The sequence below is a fragment of the Mytilus californianus genome, unplaced genomic scaffold, assembly GCF_021869535.1.
Source record: "Mytilus californianus isolate M0D057914Y unplaced genomic scaffold, xbMytCali1.0.p SCAF_8, whole genome shotgun sequence".
Classification (NCBI taxonomy): Eukaryota; Metazoa; Mollusca; class Bivalvia; order Mytilida; family Mytilidae; genus Mytilus; species Mytilus californianus.
Genome location: NW_026262734.1, coordinates 92,556,698 through 92,579,141, shown reverse-complemented (window position 1 = coordinate 92,579,141; position 22,444 = coordinate 92,556,698). Strand labels below are relative to the sequence as shown.

Here is a 22,444-nt window from a genome sequence, read left to right as displayed (position 1 = left end):
TTTTTGAAAACATTAGCAGACAACTTTATAACGGATCCGACGTCAACAGAAGGCAATAGCTCTCGCTACTAAAAGTTTCAAATATTTTAAAAGTGTTTAAATAGATTTAAGATGTTTGCATCAACAATTGCTGCCATTACAGGCTACTAATTAAAAATTACTGCCTTTTTCAACAGTGTCATTAGACACATTCTAATTCTGGGTTTGTAAATATATATTTTTCCGTGTATACCGGTTTTTAGTATGCAACAATTATAAATGACAAATTATGTAGCGCCATGAGTTTCAATTATTCTATATATGTATCCTTCCTTATCATTAATCAAAATTATACGCAGTTCCATATGCATGATTAAGTATCATAATCAATAATCAGAAGGAAACAAATCACCTATTGAATATATGGATAATGTTGTTGCAAAAAAACCGACTTGGAAATGTCCGATCAAATAAAGTGTAGTTCATTTGAATATTCTCGTTACATTTGATCCGGTCTCTTCAAGAAAAGACCTTCCACTTCCAGCATGACTCAACCATTAAAAATTACATACTTGATACTTGAGTTGTTATGTTTTATTACTTTTTGTAGAAGTAGAAGAATCCAAAGATTAAGATTGTTAGTCAATAACTTAGTAGTAAAATTTATTAAGAAATTATACATATTAAAACAAAAAAAATGTGTGCATTCATTAACATATATGTCTGTTAGTCTGTATTCATTTTACATGATAAATGATGTCGGATATTATAATAAGTAAAACGGAAAGAGGATGTAATTTTGTGAAACCCAAGTATTATTATAATTACATCATGCATTTTATATTTAGATATAATTTTGTACAATCGTCACAGCTAGATACCATTTTAATATTTCCAATAAAGAGGATAGACGAGAATAAAAATAGTTTCCTTGGTTCTCAAAGTTCTTTTATTTCATATTTTTCTTTGAGTATTCATTTATCCTTCAGATTTTTATAATTACTAACTACTAACTATTGCCATGATTGTCAACGTTGAACTCAGGCCAGTACGACTGTAGCGCATGCGAAGTAGGATATTCTTACACCTCTATGACACCTGATATACCCTCTGGATTGTGGGGAGCTCGCATTAACAAAAGTTTTATTTTTAATAGTTTTCTCTTCGCAAGCGTCTTTACCTGTGTTCAATGCGCTTTTTTGTATATTGTTGATGATTGTATGGTGACCTCTAGATGTATGTTGATTATTTATGTCGTCGGGTTGCAGTCTCGTTGACGAACAGTCCAAATTTTCTTTTGCTCATCATTTCTGCGACCCATCTTTGCATCAGAGTTTAATTAAGTGCAACTTTAGATATACTAGCTCGTCGCGATATAGACTATTGCACAAAAGCGGTGGCAAGCTACATTGAATATTCGGCAAAACAAAATGAATAAAGTCGAAAAATATTTGCCCAGCAAATAATTAAGCAAGCCTTGCAACAGGTGAAACTGAATATTCCGCTTTCAATATATCCCCCTGACACAAAGATAACAAAATTAATTTCTTTTTATGAAAGCTTAACGCCACTTTCAACAATATCTCAGATAAATCGTGGTGCTCTGTTTTGTTGGTGGAGGAAGACGTGATTCCAACAAAAAAGACTACCGACGGTCACAGAAACCTAAATTTACCACTTTGTTTGAATAGTGCCCGAATGTGGTAATCTTTCAGAACTCAATTCTATAACATATTCTGTCCAAAAAACTAACTGACGAAAATTGATAGAAAGAAAATTTCAGGGAAATGTGATTCAAAAGAAATTTTTGCAGGTGTTGTCCCCTTTCAGAAATACATTAGATTGGCAGAGTGGCAGATTGATACCCCTCGAAAAGACATTGTCAACCTTGGCTTTGCCTCAATTGACATTCATTTCTTAATTTGGCTTATAAATATTCGCATACGCTTAGACTCGGTAATTCGGTTTTCATACATATATATCTGGATTTCGCGCCTTTTCTCTTGTCGAGAAAATTCACTGATCAGATCGACACGTATATTTTGCATTCATGATATGTTATTAAATAGGGTTATCTCTTTTCTGATTGAACATTTCTATATTTGTAGATTTCCTACCATTATTCGGAGATTCGGAGACCATGATTTACATGACCAGAATTGTCACAATTTATTTATATTAAACTGATCAGTACAATTTCTCATCCCACATTGCTTTTTGTTTTATTTACGTATTATTAAGACAATCTTTATGTTCGTATGAGTATAGCGAAGAAGAACATAAAATGTTTTCTCGGGGTAACAATATGCTCTATCACCCTCTCAGCTATGTGTTATTTATATAATGTCTCCCCTCGAAGGGAAACAAATCTAACAATTCGGATATTGGAACCATTCTTTGCAGAAGTAGTATTTCTATAATTCCGCTTTCAGAATTATTATTTACGACTCCACAGCCAACCCGAATTCACCGATGACGAAGTTTCTTGAATTAAGCAGACAAGAAAACATGGATAAACATTTATAGTGTAGGAACAATTATGATGGAAATCGTCATCAGAACGAGGAGAGGAAAATTATTGGCAACTATAGGTCATCGTATAGCCTTCAACAAGGAGAAAAACACATACTGCATAAAAACTATAACAGGTCCCGCCATGAAAATAGAACAGATAATTAAAACGGGGAATGTGTCAAAGAGACAATAACCCGACTAAAGAGCAAAAAACAGCACGAAGCCACAAATATGTCTTCAATGCAATAAAAAAATCCCACACCCGAAGGAGGGCTTTTGCTGGCCCCTTAACAATAATGTATACTAGTTCAGCAAAATTGACGCCACATTGAAGTCCGAAATATACAAAAGAACCAAAATTAAAAAAAAAAAACACACACACAAGACTAACAAAGGCTAGAGGTTCCTGACTTGATACAGGCACAAAATGCGGCGGGTTTAAACATGTTTTGTGAGATCTAAACCCTCCCCATACCTCTAGCTAATATGGAATAAACAAACACAAAGCACATTTTAAATAAATTTCAAATAAACTAAATTTTAAACAAAGATTGATGTAGAGTAAAACATTGGATTTGGATGTAATTTGAGTGTTTTTTTAATTCATTTATTCTAATCATTTTGCGGATTCTACTTGTAGTCGTTTAACAAAATAGTAAGAAAAGGGGGAACGACGATCTTTAACTTAATCGATCACTTCCATGAAACAATGCAATATAATGATAATAATATAAATATATATGAACAATGATCATGTTGTTTTATTTTTTTTTTTTTTTTTTTTTTTTTTTTTAATGATGAATGATTATCTGAGTTTTGTGAGATGGCCTCCACTATACACTGTAGTAGTATTGGTATTTAACATCAGCGCCAGAATCGTATTGACTTTTCTAACACGTCATATAGATGGATAGGTTTACAGCCAATTACATAAACCTCACTATGCCTTGTAGGTTTTCATAACCCCTTCATTCAACCCTTTCATAAAACTGAATAGATTATTTTAAACCAATCAGACCAATCTAGGGAGTAAACAGCTGTCGTCCTGGTTAATGTATGAATATTCGTAAAAATTGTATTCTCAACAGTTACGCCTACTCCGAATGAAATAAAGAAAAAAATAATAATGCGAACTTGTCTAGTAACTATTTGATCGCCGACAAAATATTTTTTTGGGGGAATATTTCACACACAAACATTTTCCGGGCAAAACAGAATACAGATTGATTTAATAATATAACTGAGATTTTCCAACAAACCAATTCATATCTGTATATCCTGTTTATTTCAAAAACGTTTAATTTAGACAAGGGAAGTCAATATTTTTTTTTTGGTCGAACTAAAACTGTTTCTTGTTTCGAATTTATATTGTTAAAGAAAGCCTCATCTTAAAAATTACCAGCTAATATACGACAATTTCTATTTTCAGATAGCCTTGACAGTTTTATAGTATTTATTGATCAAATGTGATATTACAATTTAAATGACGATGAAGGTTATTAATAAGTGTTTAATGAATTTGATATAAATGTGTATTGAAATCACTAAAACGTTTTGTTGAATTTCAAAATGATCATCTTTGTACTTTATTTGAGAGATCAATAGTCCAGTATATTGATTACTATTGTTACATTAAACACATTCCAATTTTACTAAATTAATGAGCACAGTTGTTAGCTGAATAAATTAATTTCACGAATAGGTTCATAATCTCACTTTGATTTAACACATGCATGGGACTCAAATATACCACATTCATAGTCCAATACTTGGTCATACTTTAAACGAAATGCCGACTCAAAAATGACGAAATGAAACTATAAGAATTGTAATAATATCATGTATAATATATTAGTCGGAAAATGGGGCTCCAGTCGGTTACCCCATGTAGTCAAAAGCTCACGTTTACAAATTGCCTTATCTCACCTGGGCTCCTTTACGTATACAGTTCTAAACCGATCTGATTCTGGTTATTGAACATTTTTAAAGGTCGGTCACAGGTAGATCAAATATTACATTTTTCATTTACAAAAAAAATATTACATATATTACGTATATTTAAAATTTATGCTTCATATTTTGGCGAACATCCATTTTTTTTTTACTCTAATGCAGATCGCTATCGACATTGAACACTTCGGATAAAGGAGATCGTTCACGATGGGTTAAAATTGGCCCTAAGATATTTTTTCAGGATACTGCACATTTTACATAGACATAATTGTGATAGAACTACTTACACAAACCAACGTCTTTTTGGCACAACACATTATCAATTACGAAGTTATAACCCCCTGACTTATGCATTATTCGTGTTGTAACATTAGTTTTCATCCAACTTTTCCATAGTTTCTTACAGTTTTGCAAAAAGCTAATATTGATTGTAACTCCCGATCCAGAAAATTGTTGTGGCTAGTGATTTAATATAAACATGGGCACTTTTTGGTTACCTAGCATTTTGGATCGTATGTTGCGGCCAAGGCTTTTGTTAAGATTTTTGGTCCAAAAAATGCACAAAATCATAATTTTTTTTACAACATATCCAAAATGTTCTGATTTTGGAGCATCTTATGTACTTTTTATAAAGAAATTTATTTTACTTCGCATTATGACTTTTGAAATTTCTCCCTTTAAGAACCAAATTGTGATATTTTTGATAATATATGATAAAGTTGAAATTTAAGGCAATATTTGAGCGAAAGCGGTCCTTTGGTCTATGCAGTTTTCTGTATCTTCGTTGTCGATCTACAACGACTTATACCCACTTGCCAAAATTGGTTAAATGGTATGTCTGTTGTGTCCTTATAGTTGCTACATTGTACTTCATTTAGTTTCCGGTGGAAAGTTGTTTCATTGGTAATCATACGACATCCTCTTATTTTTATACGGACAAAAAATCCCATGCATATATTTTTGTATGTATGTATTGACCTATTCATATATTAACCATGTTTTTGATATCCTTCATTATATAGTAGATTTAACAATTACAATTCCATCCATTGAAATATATATAATTGATCGATGTATAATGAAATCAAAAATCACAAAGAAATAATATATGAATAAATTTGAAAAATAAAAACATTATTCCGGTGGCAACCTTCGTATAGGTATAGTTCAGTGATAGTTCAGCAGATATAAGAATAATTGATCACTTTATGGTAAAAGCATGAAACTTGGCATAGTGAAATATTAAGGGGTATAAACAAAATTCAGATATGGAGCCACGAAAAAAAAAACTAATATGGCCGCCAGATTAAAGATGGCCGACATAAGGTACTGGTAATACAACATCATTCACTTGATGAAGTCTACCTATATGCAAAAGTTCATTAGATATCACAAATTTATGAAAATACATTAAAGATATGCTAATAATTGTTTTTGTTAAACTTTCTAGATAAATAATTAATCAAAAAGGTGTCCAAATTTAAATGGCACCGTAAAAAATGTCAGAGTTTGACGGCATTGATATATTTACACTATCAATGTGGTATAGAAAGTTAACAATTTTTTAAACTGATACAATTTATAAAATAAACCAGGGGACAAAGATTATGTTTTCAAAATGGCGCCGTCAAAAATGTCAAAATTTGACGTTTTGTTTTTTAATTATATGGTATAAAATAATACATAAATAACGAAACATTTATTTGGATACAAATGCAAACCAACATATTATTTTTGTGTAAGTGGTGGCGTAAACTTTGAAATAAAAATGGCGTCTCTGACAAGGTCTAAGTTTACACAGTTATAGTTAATGTTTACACGACTTCAGAAAAATTTTCAATTTACTGGCAATGAAAAATATGTATGAAACCCTACAAAGATACAAGCCAAGTAGTTCTTTCTTTTCAATATGGGGCAAAATTCAAAATGGCGCCGTCAAAAAGTAACTATTTGCCGTAACAACTTTATAGAACATATCTTAAGTTATTGATAATTAAATAAGATCCAAATGAAGGATATTAAAAATTAAGCACAGTCTATGGCAAGCCGTTCTCGTCAAAACTATGTTTAAACCCTTTTTCGAAAAAAATACACAATGAGAATTACAAAAACCACACTGAGATTTAAAAACATAAAATAGCACACTGAGAAATCGAAATTACACACTGAGATTTCAAAAATACACACTGAGATTAATATGCACATTACTAATGAATATTCATGAGATGAATAATTCAACAGAATAATATCATGAATATCTTGGTCTCCCGAACTCTCGTCATTATAACATGTATAATGAAATTCGGTTCATTCAACCAGCATTCGTATTAAATTTCAAGACTTAACATAGTGATTTGCTTACTCATATTCATAAGTCTGTTGCCTATAATTCAGATTATTACTAATAGTGTATCAGGATTTTTTGCTTAAAACTGTTTAAGCATGGGTCCCTTTTCAACAGTCTTTCAACTGTTACCCTGATTTCGCAAGGTAATCTTTTATATTTTTCTTACGTTTATATGCTATAATAGGCACTTGAGTAAAACTTTCTCTGCATTGTTTGTCTTTTTGCAGATTGTATTAATGTTTTCTTATAATTTTAATAAAGTTTAATAAAGGACTAACGAGTTCTGTCCCCTTGTTGTTTTAAGCTTGTAATAAATTCAGATTAAGCATGCTAATTAGATATGTGCGCATAAAAAGTACGCACAAATCTCAGTGTGTAATCTTAAATTCTCAGTGTGTAATTTCAAATTCTCAGTGTGTTTTTCAGTTTATTTCATCTCAGTGTGTCTTTTGGAAATCTCAGTGTTTAATTTTCAATTCTCAGTGTGTAATTTTCAATTCTCAGTGGGTGTTTTTCTATTCATTTTATCTCAGTGCGTCTTTATGAAATCTCAGTGTGTAATTTTTAATTCTCAGTGCGTGTTTTTTGGTTTTTTAATCTCAGTGTGTTTTTTTTTTTTTATTCTCAGTGTGTACATTTTTCGAAAAATGATTTAAACATAGTTTTGACGAGAACGGCTTGCCGTAACAGTCTCAATCAGTTTCTCTCTCACAGTCCAGTGAGCAGTCACATAATGCTGTGCATTTCAATGCTGCTTTCAAGGATTTAGATGCCCCTCGACATCCTTTCTTACAGCCACAAATGATGAGCTCTTGACATGTCATTTGCAGCTTCTGCTAGCTCCGACCAGAATGGTACCCACGTGCCATCAAGTTTTTGCCAACCAAATAAATCTGGTGATGGCATACTAGGATTTGCGACTAAACAATTACCCAAAATAACACTACCTTGGTAATCTTAACCCTTCGTATGTTGTAGTAGTGCATCTCGTGTCGGAGAAATATTGTCAATTATTCTTGTCGTATGTGTCAATAATTGTTTTCTTTATCCATGCACTGTATTAAATGAACTAGACCGAGCTTACAGAAGAACAACATACAGCTCTATAATGTTTATTACTTTTAGTATTTCCACTTCATTTCGGATTTTCAAAAACTTTCGATTTCAATGGTCCTAGAGCAAAGCATAATCCATGAACTAAATAATTCGGAAGTTCTTTCCAGTACCAAAACCTATCTACATTTGTACAACTGTTCAATCTGCAGTCTGTTGTAACAAACCACATACAATACAACAACATATGTATCAACTGTTCTGATCAGTATTCTGTTGTGACCTTTCTAGGCAGCATCTAAAGCATGCAACATCATTCTGGTATCTACATCCTCATGTGAACATGAGCTCAATAATTCATAGCTGTGTTCTGCCGTATTTCCATTAGGGTTGTCCTTTTCAGTTACTACGATCTCATTTTCTATGCTATCTTTGATTATTTATCATCAAGAAAAAGAAAGAACTCAACTTTACTATCGTCTAGACGCAAGAATTATTGCCAGTTTCCTGGAACATTCGATTCATCTTGAACTCACCTTCGAATACCTTTACAACGTTTTCATCGAGTCGGCGCTTTTAGGCTATTGTCAACGTACATGTCAAACACAATGTCAATTCTTTGTCCATCTTTTCCAATATTCAGAGTACTAGTATACGGTATAAATACTTTTGAAGCGTATTCATTAAATGTTTTGACATTGGTTGCCTTAAGCATATTAAAAACTGTAGATCCACCAAGAATAATATAAGACGCTACAGGTTGAACATCTGTTAGAGGCGACATATTATCTAGACATTTTGACAGGTCAGCTTTTGTTCCTAGACGGATCGTACCATTTTGACTAAGCGATTTTTTCACCTTTGATAGACAAGCAATATACAGTCTTGAAAATAAAGAACTGAAATTACTTTCAAATAAAGAAGCTTGTGATCTATCGTAGAATTTTTCTTTGCATGAGGTGATGTTTGAAAAAGTGGTAACTTGTTCCTCTTGATTTTATAAAAAACAGGCGTTGTTCGATCGGCAAGGCGTTAGCTTCATGTATATAACATAAATATTTCAATACTGTCGATTCAAATTGCAGGGTTACATACCAGTATTTAAAAATGAGTAGATTCTTTTGATCTTTCCAAACACCACTTTTTGGATTCTAAGATTACCTCATCAGCATTCAACGAATCTGTGTACTGGCGGTAAGCGTTTGACAATAAACGGTAAAGTGTACATGCTGTAACTTGGTGTGCTCTATGTGTTTTTGTAATGCCTTCAGGTTTGAATCATCTGTACTGGGTAATGAAACTTGGGCAATTACTTTAGTACTAAAACACTAGGCTATCCACTATCGTCAAGCCAACTACCATGGGCTTTGAACGCAGCCATTTCTATATGTAGTTCGCCAAACATCATCACAAAGTTTCGAAATTCCTCAGCATACATCCAAGGCCAGTTCTATTGTATAGATTTTACTATTGTGAAAAGTGGTTGGTCAAAAGAAACAACGGGAGTTTGACCTGGATTAAGCTTTCTTACAGCGCTACGAATAAGTTTAATGAATGTCGTATCATCACAAGGGATTAAGAATGCTCGTAAAACCGAGGTAGAAGGTCAGACTTTGCTAGTAGGTTATTCCCTTCTGGCAACGATGAAGCATGATAGGCGGACCATGAAATGTTTGTCTCAACTTCAGCCTTAACGCTTGAATTTTCCGCAACATCTTTGAGGCATATAACTTCCCCTTTTAATGTAACTGGGAATGAAGACATATCAATTGATAGTTCTCCTTCCACTAATGGGATATCTGGTTTGCTGAATCTCAATACAGCTGGTGGAAGATTTTAATAACTCTCTGGTAAAAAGGAGACTGTCTTTGACTGGCATTTTGAAATAGCTTCAGATTGGTCAAATGTTTGCAAAACTCCTTGAACATGCTTCGAAATATGTTGAAATAAAGATATACCGGCACCATGAAATGAATCTATTGATGATATACTGCTTGGATTGTAGTCAGTGTTGTCTACAGCAAACAAGGTGAATACATTTTGCAGAAGATGGATAGGGCAAACAATATCTTCCTAGATATAACGATGACAAGCATCATTGGCCATCAAAGTTTCTAACAATCTGTCATAGGAAACAGATAGTACTAGTTTGAAGAAAGTGTCTACTAGATCACGTTTCCTAGTCTTACAGTGGATCATGATCCCAAAATAAGCACATACTGGGGGTTCATGATCTTTCATATGACGGTTGGATTGTTTCTTTGTACAACTATACAACTATCAGAAGCTGTGCTTTTGTTAATTTCGACTGAGAATATAAACGATCCTGAATGTTGAGTCCAGACTGAATCATACTGACCAAAGAAAGCAATGACTGGGGTACAGAAGCTTTTTAAGGATTTTTATAGATGACTCCATATTCAAAAATGTTCATTATCATTATAACTAACACTGTGCAAAGTTTCATGCTTTTACTATAAAGAGGTCAATTATACCAATAAATTGAATTTGCCTCTTGACTATTGGCGACCATTTTGAATTTGGCAGTCATTTTTTAATTTGATTAGATGGCTCTATATCCAAACATGTTTATAAGCATCATTACTAACACTGTGCAATGTTTCATGTTTTTACTATAACATGTATAAAGAGATCCACTATACCAAAATATTAGACTTATATCCTCTTGACTATTGGCGGCATTTTGGTTTTTGGTGGCCATTATAGAATTTTTTTAGATGACTCCACATCCGAACATATTTTTTAGCATTATTACTGACACTGTGCAAAGTTTCATGCTTTTACTGTAAAGAGATCAATCATACCAATACATAGGACTTATCCTCTTGACTATTGGCGGCCATTTTGAATTTAGTGGCCATTATGGAATATTTTTAGATGGCTCCATATCCAAAAATGTGTATAAACATCATGACTAACGCTGTGCAAATTTTCATACTTTTACCATAAAGTGATCAAATGTGCCAAAATATTAGACTTAGTCGCTTGACTATAATAACAATGGCATAGGATTAGACTGAACATTGTGGTTGGGGCAGAAGGAGTAAACTTCTGTGAGTGACAAGCACAAAAACGATCTCTTCTGTAGTCTAATGGAAGAAAGTCCGTGTCCTCCCTCCTTTCGAGTTTTTATTTTACATTTTTGTCTGAAAGTGTTGAGGGCGGCAAAAACATAACACATAACTAATTACAATTTATAAAACCAATCTGTGACACTTAATGGGCATTTAAAGAAAAACACATGCTCAAAAGCATGTTGAAATTTATTTGGCAATTAATCTATTTATGTATACTCATAGACTGCTAGAGATTTCCAACACAATGACATTTCTCGACATAACCGACCTATCTGAACGTATTTCCGGCTATTGCATTGAAGCATGACGGAGGGTAGCATAGACTAAATGATAAGAAGGTAAATTTTTTAATGACGCGCGATTGTTGTTAGCCAATCAAATTAACGGATCATGTAAGTAATTATTGTTCCTTGACCATGTTGACCCTAACATCGTTTCTCACAACTTGTTTTTATGAAATGTTTGGCGTTTAACTTATACAAATACGTATGGAAAACGGACATGTATGGCATATTTGATTGCAGTTTTGTTCAGTAGGATGATCCTCTTCGTTTTATGACCAACTTATGATAGCAAGGGAATATTATATGTTCTGGTCTGCGCGTCAGTCCGTTTATTCGTCCCATTCCAAACATAAAACTTTAAAAATTATAAATAGCGTAACTTTTATTGTATTTCCAGTGAGGCAAACGATTTGAATTTTGACAGTCTAAGCCTCAACTTGGTTAAAATACCGCAATGCATTATGCCCATAGGGAGTGAACGGTTAATGGCAAATCAGAATCGCAAAATAGTTTACAAATGCAAAAAAAATCGAATTTTAAATTAGTTTGATTGATTGTTGTTGAAATCAAGTGAAAAACTCCATTCATATTCAGGACAAGTAAAACAATAATCCAATAGATATGTAGACTGGGTTGACTATGATAACATCATGAATTACTACAAACTACAAAATGGAAGCATGTTAGATGTGGGCAGACATTTTTTCTGTAATAGGCCTCTACGGGTCCCTGTTATAAATGTTTTATAGAGCCTAATTATCTTACTTTCCCTACATTTGATTGAACGTCCCCATTCCGACTGGACGTGGCTGTATTTATACATCCCAGACAACCAAACGGACCACCCTTTTAATCATAGGTTATACTGTTGAATAGGGTCTTGTAAAGAGTATATATATATGACCTCCCCTAAAATGCTATCAAAGTTTAAGATTCACTATGTCTTTTACCTTTACACGTTTAGGTGCGTATGATCGATTTCATGGATTAAAATAACTATGTGAACTAGGAAGTTTTGCTTATTCTTATCAAAATACATGTCAGTAGGAAGAGGACCGCAGTTTTTTCTATAGAAAACAAAGTAACTGTTAAAAAACTACGTCTACCAGAAGTGACAAATTCGTTAATCAATAATCAAGCATCATGTCAGTTTCACAGTTATGACCAGGTTTTTTGTCTGTTCCTTAAAAACAAAGTTGTATCTATTTATTAATTTTATGAAAGAAATTTTGACTTTTTAAGTTAATAATGTGGAATGAGTCTGTTAAGAAGTCAACGTTTGGAACCATCGTCACTCTCTTCTCTATACAATGACATACACGGTATATATTTTCTTTTTATTTCTACTCTTTTATTGCGGGAATTGTCTTCTTGTCCTGAATATGCATATTTAAACAACATATGCAATGAACACTTTTATATATGGTCCTACATCCTGTTAATACTTTAATATATTTAGCGTTGCGCAAAATCTTGATTTTCTGCACTGAGTTTGGAATAAAACATCGAAAAGGGAAACAAGCGTGCTGTTTTGTATAGCGCTTATATATGCGGATTTAGGAGGAGGAGGTTAATGTACTTCATGTCTCTTGTGAAGAGTTGTCTCATTGGCAATCATACCACATCTTCTTTTTGATATTCATGGTATACCAAATATTTTGCATGTGATTCTGTATATAGAATAATGGAACATTCATCTACAAAGTATATTAAAAAATAACTTTCATATTTGAAAGATAACTCAATTACACCCAGGTCTATTGTTAAACTTCATAGTTTCTATTTCTGAAACAAGTGTAAATTGAATAGATCTATTGTTACGATTAAACATTGATTTTGACCATAGGGTGTGACGAGCGAGGTTTCTGGAAACAATAGAAATTGATTTTTTTAATAGCACGAACAGAAGAGATTACTAATAGTGTTCACTACAAATTGTTTCAAGACATATTGAAAAAACATATTTGAGGAAATGCAAATAGTGAAAAAACTATTAAGCATCTACTTTGAATAAAAAAAAATCATTTAAATACCCCTTTGCTTGCAGCTTAAATTTTAATCACATATGACAATGTCTTATAGAACATACATGTAAAGAACTTTTTACTTTTAATTATACTTTAAAAAACTTATAGTATTCATTTGGACTAAGTCTTAATCATAAAATTAATATTAATGTTTGAATTGTTGAAGACAAACCGTGGCACCGAGTGGGAGTTTGCAGTAATTTTAGTGGCTGGCCCCAAAAAAGGGGATTCCTACATATGTTATCTGTATTTTTATTTGTTAAGGTTGGGTTTCTAATCCAGGCACACCTATCCCTCAGTATGTTCGAATATTAATGTTTGTTTAATGTTGGGAAAGGGGCTTCTTTTGATTAAAGCGTAACATGTAAAATATATTTATAATTACCTTCACTAGACTAATAAGTACTTTGGTTATAAATGGTGCGTTATATTAAGGCTCTTCTGTCAAATCCAACGTTTTACTCAAAATGTCGTCCGTTTCATACCTGTCCATATTGACAACTGCATACAAAGAGCATGATGTATTTTTTGATAATAAGAATGCACGATGCGATCAATTAACCTTGACCTGCAGTTCCATGTTAGCACAAGCATTTAACATGTTTAACGGGAATATGCAAAACGGAAACATTGACATTTGTAAATCCTACTCACTTGTCAAATGTTGAATGAAGATCGTCAAAGTAAGGTTACTAGTGGGGTTTCATCTAAAACAATATTCTTTTTTCTTATTAATAATGGTTTGATATTGTCAATTCAAATGCTATCCGTTCTTTTTCATTTAATATTCAATGCAAACAAATATAGGGTTTATCATCGGGTGTAAGTTAGTTATACAATTCGGGATACGGCGTGTCTGGATAAGAAACCCCTCACCTCCGGCCGTCGGGGTTTCTTATCTAGACACACCCATTCCTTAGTGTATAACTATTACATTAATCGTATGATTTTAAAAGTCTTAAATACTTTGTTTCAGCTGGAGAGCTTAATCAAATTCAATAGTTGCCAATAACCAGTCCTATTAGGTCCATACGTCGAGTTACGTACGTATGTCATTTTATTGGAAATCTCTAATGAAACGTTACATAGAAAATGAGATGCAAAAATCATTAGCGACCCACGCCTATCGCATTGAATATCTAAATGAATTCTGGAAGATTAAGAAAGCACTTCAAGGGAAGTACATTTTGTCATGTTTGTGTTCAAAAGGTAGAAAATGCAAACTTTATTATATTTTATCATTGTTGATATTGGTGTTTTTGGTGCAATTTTCTTATTTATCGTATATTTATGATTATATTCCTTGTATATAATATCGATGCTTCTCACTAGCCATCTTTTTGGTGACTTATCTGCATTCTCAAGTAAATCGAAAATTAAAGGAAATTACATGTGGTTTTCATAATCTCAATATTTGTGTTACTAGGGTTTTTGGGTTTTCGAAATTGTTTACTTTGTGTAAACATAAAGAAGTTGAGAACTAAAGGTAACGTCTGTATCTTCTGACTGTTTTACACTGAGTACATTTTTAGCATGTGCCAAACAGACATGACATATTAAACACGTCATTCCAATAAATGGGATAATTGGTGTAATATTATTTATGAGTGGTGTATTATCATATTTCCAATGTTATTGATTGATATCACAAAACGAATAAAAGCGTGCTTTTAGAGTTCAAATGACATGTGCCAACATTTTATAACCATTTGGTCACTGCTAACAATGTATGCAAACATCATGGATACCTCCATGAGTAAAATTAATAACACTGAGCAAGAATTTTATATACTGGTTCATAACAAAAACCAGATACAACTTCTCCTATGTCTATAACTGGTAAACGTGGTTAGCGAGGTAACCCCGAGATTACTGAAAATTACAAAGTACACAAAGACAACAAACTAGAAAACATCCGTAGACGCAACTCTATCAGCGATATTCGCTAAATAACTGCAAACATTGTAACAAAGCTCCTTTGAATCATTCAGTTGAGTAAAACAGGGGAACTCTATCAGTCCCTATCTTTTCAATATTTTTATTTATCATTTAGCGCTAGTCAATACAAACGGAGACTCCAAGCCACCTTGATTCAAACGTTGGATCCACTTGTTTTGCTGATGATTTAATTATATACTCAGAGATTAACAAAAGGTCTTCAAAGTAGTGTAAATAGCCTTAGGGGGAGGGTTGAGATCTCAAAAAACATGTTTAACCCCGCCGCATTTTTGCGCTTGTCCCAAGTCAGGAGCCTCTGGCCTTTGTTAGTATTGTATCATTTTTAATTTTAGTTTCTTGTGTATAATTTGGAGTTTAGTATGACGTCCATTATCCCTGAACTAGTATACATATTTGTTTAGGGGCCAGCTGAAGGACGCCTCCGGGTGCGGGAGTTTCTCGCTGCATTGAAGACCCATTGGTGGCCTTCGGCTGTTGTCTGCTCTATGGTCGGGTTGTTGTCTCTTTGACACATTCCCCATTTCCATTCTCAATCTTATTAGTGATTTGTTTGCGATAACTGGAAGCTCACTCTCATTATTAAAAAAAAACAAGTGTATTGTTATTCAACATTACAGTAATAGTAATGTGGAACCATTCATTAATTATAAAAATAATTTATTACAAAATGTTACTGAACACAAGTTCTTAGGTCCGTTACTTAAAAGTAGTAGTAACCTGAATCATAGTTTAGAGGATATAGCTAGGAAGACCAAAAAAGTTTTCTATAAAAACTTAATCTTCTTCCTTAGTAATCTTGCTATACAGGTCTCAAATAATCGTTTTGAAAAATTAGTACGCCCAGTCTTTACTCAGAAATTTGATTTGTAAATAGTTATTTGACCTATCATACGGCTAAAATTCGGCCTGAAAAATAAAGTGGGAAAAGTTTAGATCCATTTTATTTTACAAACTCCCTCTGAAACAGTTCATTTAAACTTTTGTAAATTTATATTGGGAATAAAGAAAAGTCTGCTGTAAATGTTGGGGAACGATCTAAACATGGAAGATTGCCAGTAGAACATTTCATTTCAATTCAGTCTTTAATTTTTCTAGCAAGACATTATTCCGAAAACATAAACCCCCTTTTAAAAGAGGCTTGTGTGTTGTCAAATATCTTTACAACAAGGGTACATATTCTTGGTATACATATTTGAATAATATTGTACATTGTAGCCTTATCTTACATAGAATGGAGTATTGTATAAATTTGAAAGAAGTTAAACCTCTCAAGATTCTTATCCACAAAGAAATAGAAGACAAATATAAAATTTTAATCAAAAATAAATTTAATAGTTATGATGAAAAAGTAAGTTATTTCTATATAAGAAAAACCATCAAAATTAAGATAAAGAATATTTTTGTTATTTTACTTTTTACTACAACCAAGTCGATGTCAAGTTTCTTCCTAGAAGAAACTTTACTGCTGGTGGATTATTCCCAGAGGGCATCATTAACTTAGTAGCTTAATGCATGATAAATACAAAGAACAAACCGGCTAGGACGTCGCTCGGGTTACCAAGGTACTCTTCTGTTTCACGGAACACTGTATCGTTTGATGTGTGTGTTCCACGGAATATCCTTCGGGATACCCCTGATTTGACTTATGTTCAGCCAGAAGGTAATTACTACTCTAAAAATTCGGTTACTCTTCAAAAATTCAAACCATGTACCGTTAATATTTTCGACTGTTTAAAGACACCTGCTACAAGTGAATCAACTCCTATTATTTCTTCTTGTAGACATAAAAAAGGAAAATGAAGCACGTGTTAGACATGTAATATGTTAATCACGACTCCTGATTTCACTAGTAACTGAACAGGAAAAACTAATTATACTTAATCTTTTGAACCTTTGGACCGTTCCACGGACAATGTCGTTTTCGGCTGTGAATGTACTTTGTGTGGACTACTTTATGTTGGTGAAACTCAACAAACTTTGCGTAAAAGGATGAATCAACACCTGTCTGATAATAAAGATCCGCAATTCAGGGTTCTTTATAATCATTTTAATCAACCGGACCTTGAACCTTCTTTATCTATGAAAGTACGCATAATCGAGAAAATTTATCACCAAACCAATCGCCCTATACTAAGTACTCCTTTCCGAAAAGATAGAGAAAATTTCTGGATAAGGGAACTTGGTACTGCAATGCCAAATGGTTGCAATGATAAAATCAACGGAGTAAGAAATTTGTCACGTCCAGCTTGCAGTGATGTGAATTTAATGAGTTTATTTAATACTACTTTAAGACAACAGCGTAGTCATGGACAAAAACATTACCATCGGCCTAATGTAAAAAAAGTCTTCCAAATCTAGATCGACTTTGATGACCTTCTTTTACATCTTCATCATCCGCTAGGGTTACATTACATAATAACTATTATTTTTTTCACTGCCTGTTAATTACTAAAATGTTTGAGAGATTATGCACTTGATAAAGGATGCATAAATACATTTCCTACAATATACAGACTGGTCAATATAATTTATGATGTAGCTCTTTTCCGTCTTTTTAAACCAGTAAGATCGGAACCTTCACATGAAGAAAAGAGGAAATTCCTTCCTGTTCAGTTTACAAATAAAGGAAATTGATGCAATCAACATCAGCAACGTTCTACATCACAAGGAGGTAACATCTAAAATTCAACTTTATTTTCACCAAAACCATTGCACCAAATGTATTTAACAATAAGCAAGCATTGCAGGACCTTGATTTAGAACAATACCTAGAATACCCTCTGATATGTGACTGTTCTACTCGCCTTATATATATAGCCCCTGTGGCGATGTTATTACTCGAGATCTAAACATCATTCAACCTGAACATCTCCGAAAGATGATATATCATTGTCCTAAGTTTAGACAACCCCAAAACATCAATTGGAACCACAACTTCAAAATAATTATGAATTACAGAAAAACTGTGTGAATGATCGACCAGAGTCCGTTTTTAGAGACAAAGAAGCTGTAAAATGTTAATTATCTCTTCACAATAAATATGTTGTTGTTCCTGCGGACAGAGCTTCAAATAATATTGTCTTTGTGTAAATCGTACTACTACGAGTGTCTTGTAAACGAATTAGGAATAAATGAGCACTAAGGTAATCCCACATCTAAATACGTCACTTGTGTCTGAGAAAAAAGTTGATGAACCAGGGTTATTGCAAAGAATGTCTAGTCCTTTTTCTATAAAAATTCATCGGAAGATACCAAGACCTTGTAAATAAATATTCTGTATCAACTTCACAAATGATACACGATGTTCTTGAAATATAGATTCTAGGTACTGACGTTGTTTATCATCTTAATTACGTGTTATAGTGTTCTTTTATTTGTCTTTGTAAATTATTACTTTTACTTTAATACTTTTTTGGTAATATTTATTTGATGTGGCTCGGTACTTATACATCCCGTCATTGTGTTATTGTGCTATGGTAATGTTTTTTTATTCCTTCTTTTTTTTTTTTTTTTTTTGCTTATGTGCTTTGTCTATATGCATTTTTGTTTTTGTTTGTTGACATATTTGTTTGTTTTTATAGTGATTAAGGTTATAACACAATGTTGACTGATGTACCCTACATTTGACATTTTTACCTATTATGTCTGCTCGTTTTGTCCACACAATGTTGTCAATATAATGGAATTTTATGCGACTGTCATACAAGTGAGAGGTTTAGCTAGCTTTAAAACAAGGTTCAATCTACAAATTTCTACATCAGAAAATGCCTATACGAAGTCAGGAATATGACAGTTGTTATCCATTCGTTTCATGTGTTTGAGCTTTTGATTTTGCCATTTTATAAGGGACTTTACGTTTTGAATTTTCCACGGAGTTCGGTATTTTTGTTATTTTACTTTTTACTTAAGATACAACGATTTTATTATAAGAAAGTTTTTCATCAAACTCCGTATAAGTGACCACAATCTTGAAATTGGAAGGGGTAGATATTTAAAAATCCCTCGAGAAGATAGACTTTGCAAACTATGCATTATTCTTGAGAACGAGGAACATTTCCTCTTGGAGTGTAGTATAAATAATAAATAAAGATTGGGTATATTTTAAATAGTCTTTTATTTATTACTTTATTATTGAGATATATTCAGTACAATATATCAACTTCTGATGTGTCGCATTATTCTATATTTATTGCAACTTGTTTGCAATTCATGATAAATGTATAACGAATTTACCAATTAGTAATACGAAGAAACTCAATAAATATAAAAGTAAAATGTAACATGATTGCCAATGAGATAAATATTCACTACATAATGAGGCTGTCAACAACTATAGAGCACTGTAAAACCTTCAACAAAGAATCATAATATTCAAACTCAATATTAATTTTTTTCAACCATTGCTGATGAACGTGTTGTCCCCAAGATTATAACCGGACTAGTAGCCAGCACTTCTGTTTCATCATGACATGTTTAAAGCTAGATTCCTGTTTATAAACAAATTAAATTATTCGAAACACTAAAGCGAGGTGAAAGATACCAAATCAACATTCATCCTCATGAGTCGAAAATAAACTGACAATGCCATGGCAAAAAATGAAAAAAAAAAACAAAAGATAAACAACAGTACACCAACCACAACAACAAAAAAATCCAAAAGACTAAGCAACACGAACCCCCACCAAAAACCGGAGGTGATCGCAGGTGCTCCGGAAGGGTTAGCAGATCCTGTCGGGTTGTTCATGTTATTACTTATTGTTTTTTTCCCAAGGGCACTGATTGATAGCAATTTTGGTATAATTTTTGGAGAAATCTTTTTCATTTTTCTTTGAACAATAAAACTTTGCAAGAATTTTTTTTTATGTTTAAGAGGTAATTTCTCATGCAAAATGTTGAAAATAGGTTGGGTTTTTTTTGGGTTTTTTTTTTGTGTACTTTACTGATAAAAGGACTTAGTTTTTTTTTTTGGCAATTAACATTTAGATACAGTTTGGATTAATAAAATTGACATCAATAACTTTGTCAAACCTTCAAGGAATATGTTATCAAACTTGGCTAGAAGCTTCTTCAAGGTCAAAAAATACCATCAGTAGCAAAAGCGGGCGAGACACATAGTTCTGTGGAACCTGTTACGATTATTTTAGTATTATAGATTGATCAATTGTTCTAGGTGTATCTTAAAAATTTTAACAAAGTCTGGAACGACGGCTAAATTTTTAAGCTTAAGCCGTTCACTGCATGTGGTAGTGTTCTCCATTGGTTGCAAGACTATTTATCACAAATATGGCAAATAATTTTGAAAGTATTAAAGTGAAAAATTCATTTTAGCTGGAATACCAGCATGGGTCTAAATCGGCCTCTATTTCTGATTTATGTGATAAAACTGACATTGAAATTAAGTTGTTTTCCGCTGATAATACATTGCTTATCAATAATATTAATAAAGATTTTGAAAAAAAAATAAATAGCTCGTCTAAGGAAAGACGTGTTTCATTGATTAACAAAAACTAAATATAGTACTAGAATATTCACTAAACTACACAAAATTAAATCACCAACCGCTTATTTTGTGTTACATAGACTTAAGAGAAATCGATCTTCCGAAATCATAAATTGGCTTTGTATTTAATAAACAATCTCTTATGGTGTCAACACATTGTTGGGGGATCCAAACCACAATCCGCGTTTAGATATAATTACACGTATGTAGAGGTTCTTACCTAGATACTGTCTAGAGGTTTTGTACAAAACTATTATCAGATCCATCTATTACTATGGGGTGTAATTGATGAAAACTGTACTTTATTTAAATCTGATATTCTTTGAAAAGTAAAAGACGATCTTCATTATTAAACACCAGTGCATTCAAGATATACTCTGCGAAAGGAAATAAGCTTATCTACTTTAAAACTTCTTGCAAATTCAAGGGCTCGTTCTTTTAAGTAAAATATTAAGTTGGCAAACGCCCAACCCACTTGCAAAATACATATCAAATTATTAATTATAATACGGCCGTCGATTTTTTTTAAAACACGTTCTATCACCTCAATCGAGAACAACTATGTTCTCCTAATTGTTTTCCTTGGCGTCTTTCAAGGATCGGAATAATTTACCTGACGCAATCAAAGCTTCAGAATATCTTTCCGTTTAAATATGGACTAACTTAATGTTGTGTATGAAATACCTACTATTCCTCAAATATTTCTCCTTGGGTCTGGAGCTATACAAATGTATCATACTACACTGCGTTAGGGACTATGCGGTTTACATGATCGTCTCTATAAAATATAAGCTGAAACCTTATCAAAACTGCAATCGCTCTTATTTTGTCGTTCCAGAAACATTCACATTGTGTTACTTTGTTGTTCATATCATAATAATATTTGAATTATTATGTGCCGCAAATTATAAATGAATATTTATCCTCGGGTAAATTTCAATGCATCAAGTATTAATAAGTGACTGTTACGGGGGCATTGGCTGTCAAATTCAAGTTCACCGATTTGACTCATATTCTTATATTTGATTTATAATATACTAAATCGAAAATCCAAATAATAAAAACTCCAAAAGAAACAGTTTACAACGCATGGACTCGTTATAATAGATCATTATTTCCTGTGTATTTTAGACTAGACGCAATCTAATTACCCTTCGAGATGACCTCCGCAGAATCCTGATTGTCATAGCATCCATTTTTTTATAATCCTTTTGTTATTAATAATTGTCAACTAAATCTGCATGATCCAAATTTCTAGTGAATTCAAGAAAATACACACTGCAAATTTTATTTAAATAATATATATATTTGCATAACCATGCAATGACTTCATGTTGGTGTGTATTTAGTATTTAAAATTTTTTGAATGGATTTAACTGACAATCGGATATTTCTTTACACTCAAGTTACACACTTGTAAATACAGCTTTGTCATTGTAACAGGTGGCTTTCAAAAGAACTTTAGAATCGTCATTAAAAATAAACTGAGACATACATTTAAATAGCTAGACCTGTTATACCTTGTAGATTTGTTAACCCGTTCATTCAATTCACATGATCCATTCATAAAACAGCAAAGAATATTGTAACCAATCAGACTGGGTCAATCTAGATGTAAACACAGCTGTCGTCCATGTTAGTTTATAATTATTCGTAAAAATTGTATTCTCGACTGCTATGCCTAACTCCGAATGAAATAATGAGAAAATTAATGATGCCGAACTAGCAAC

The 22,444-nt window shown here is 32.6% G+C and overlaps 1 long non-coding RNA gene across 1 annotated transcript in view; it reads right to left on the bottom strand.

The window, feature by feature from the left end:
- Nucleotides 1-22,045, bottom strand: part of LOC127710688 (uncharacterized) — a 38,042-nt gene extending 15,997 nt beyond the window's left edge. The window contains exon 1 of the long non-coding RNA XR_007986279.1: nt 21,403-22,045. This is a non-coding gene — a long non-coding RNA (uncharacterized LOC127710688). The remainder of the gene's footprint in view (nt 1-21,402) is intronic.
- Nucleotides 22,046-22,444: the final 399 nt, after the last annotated feature.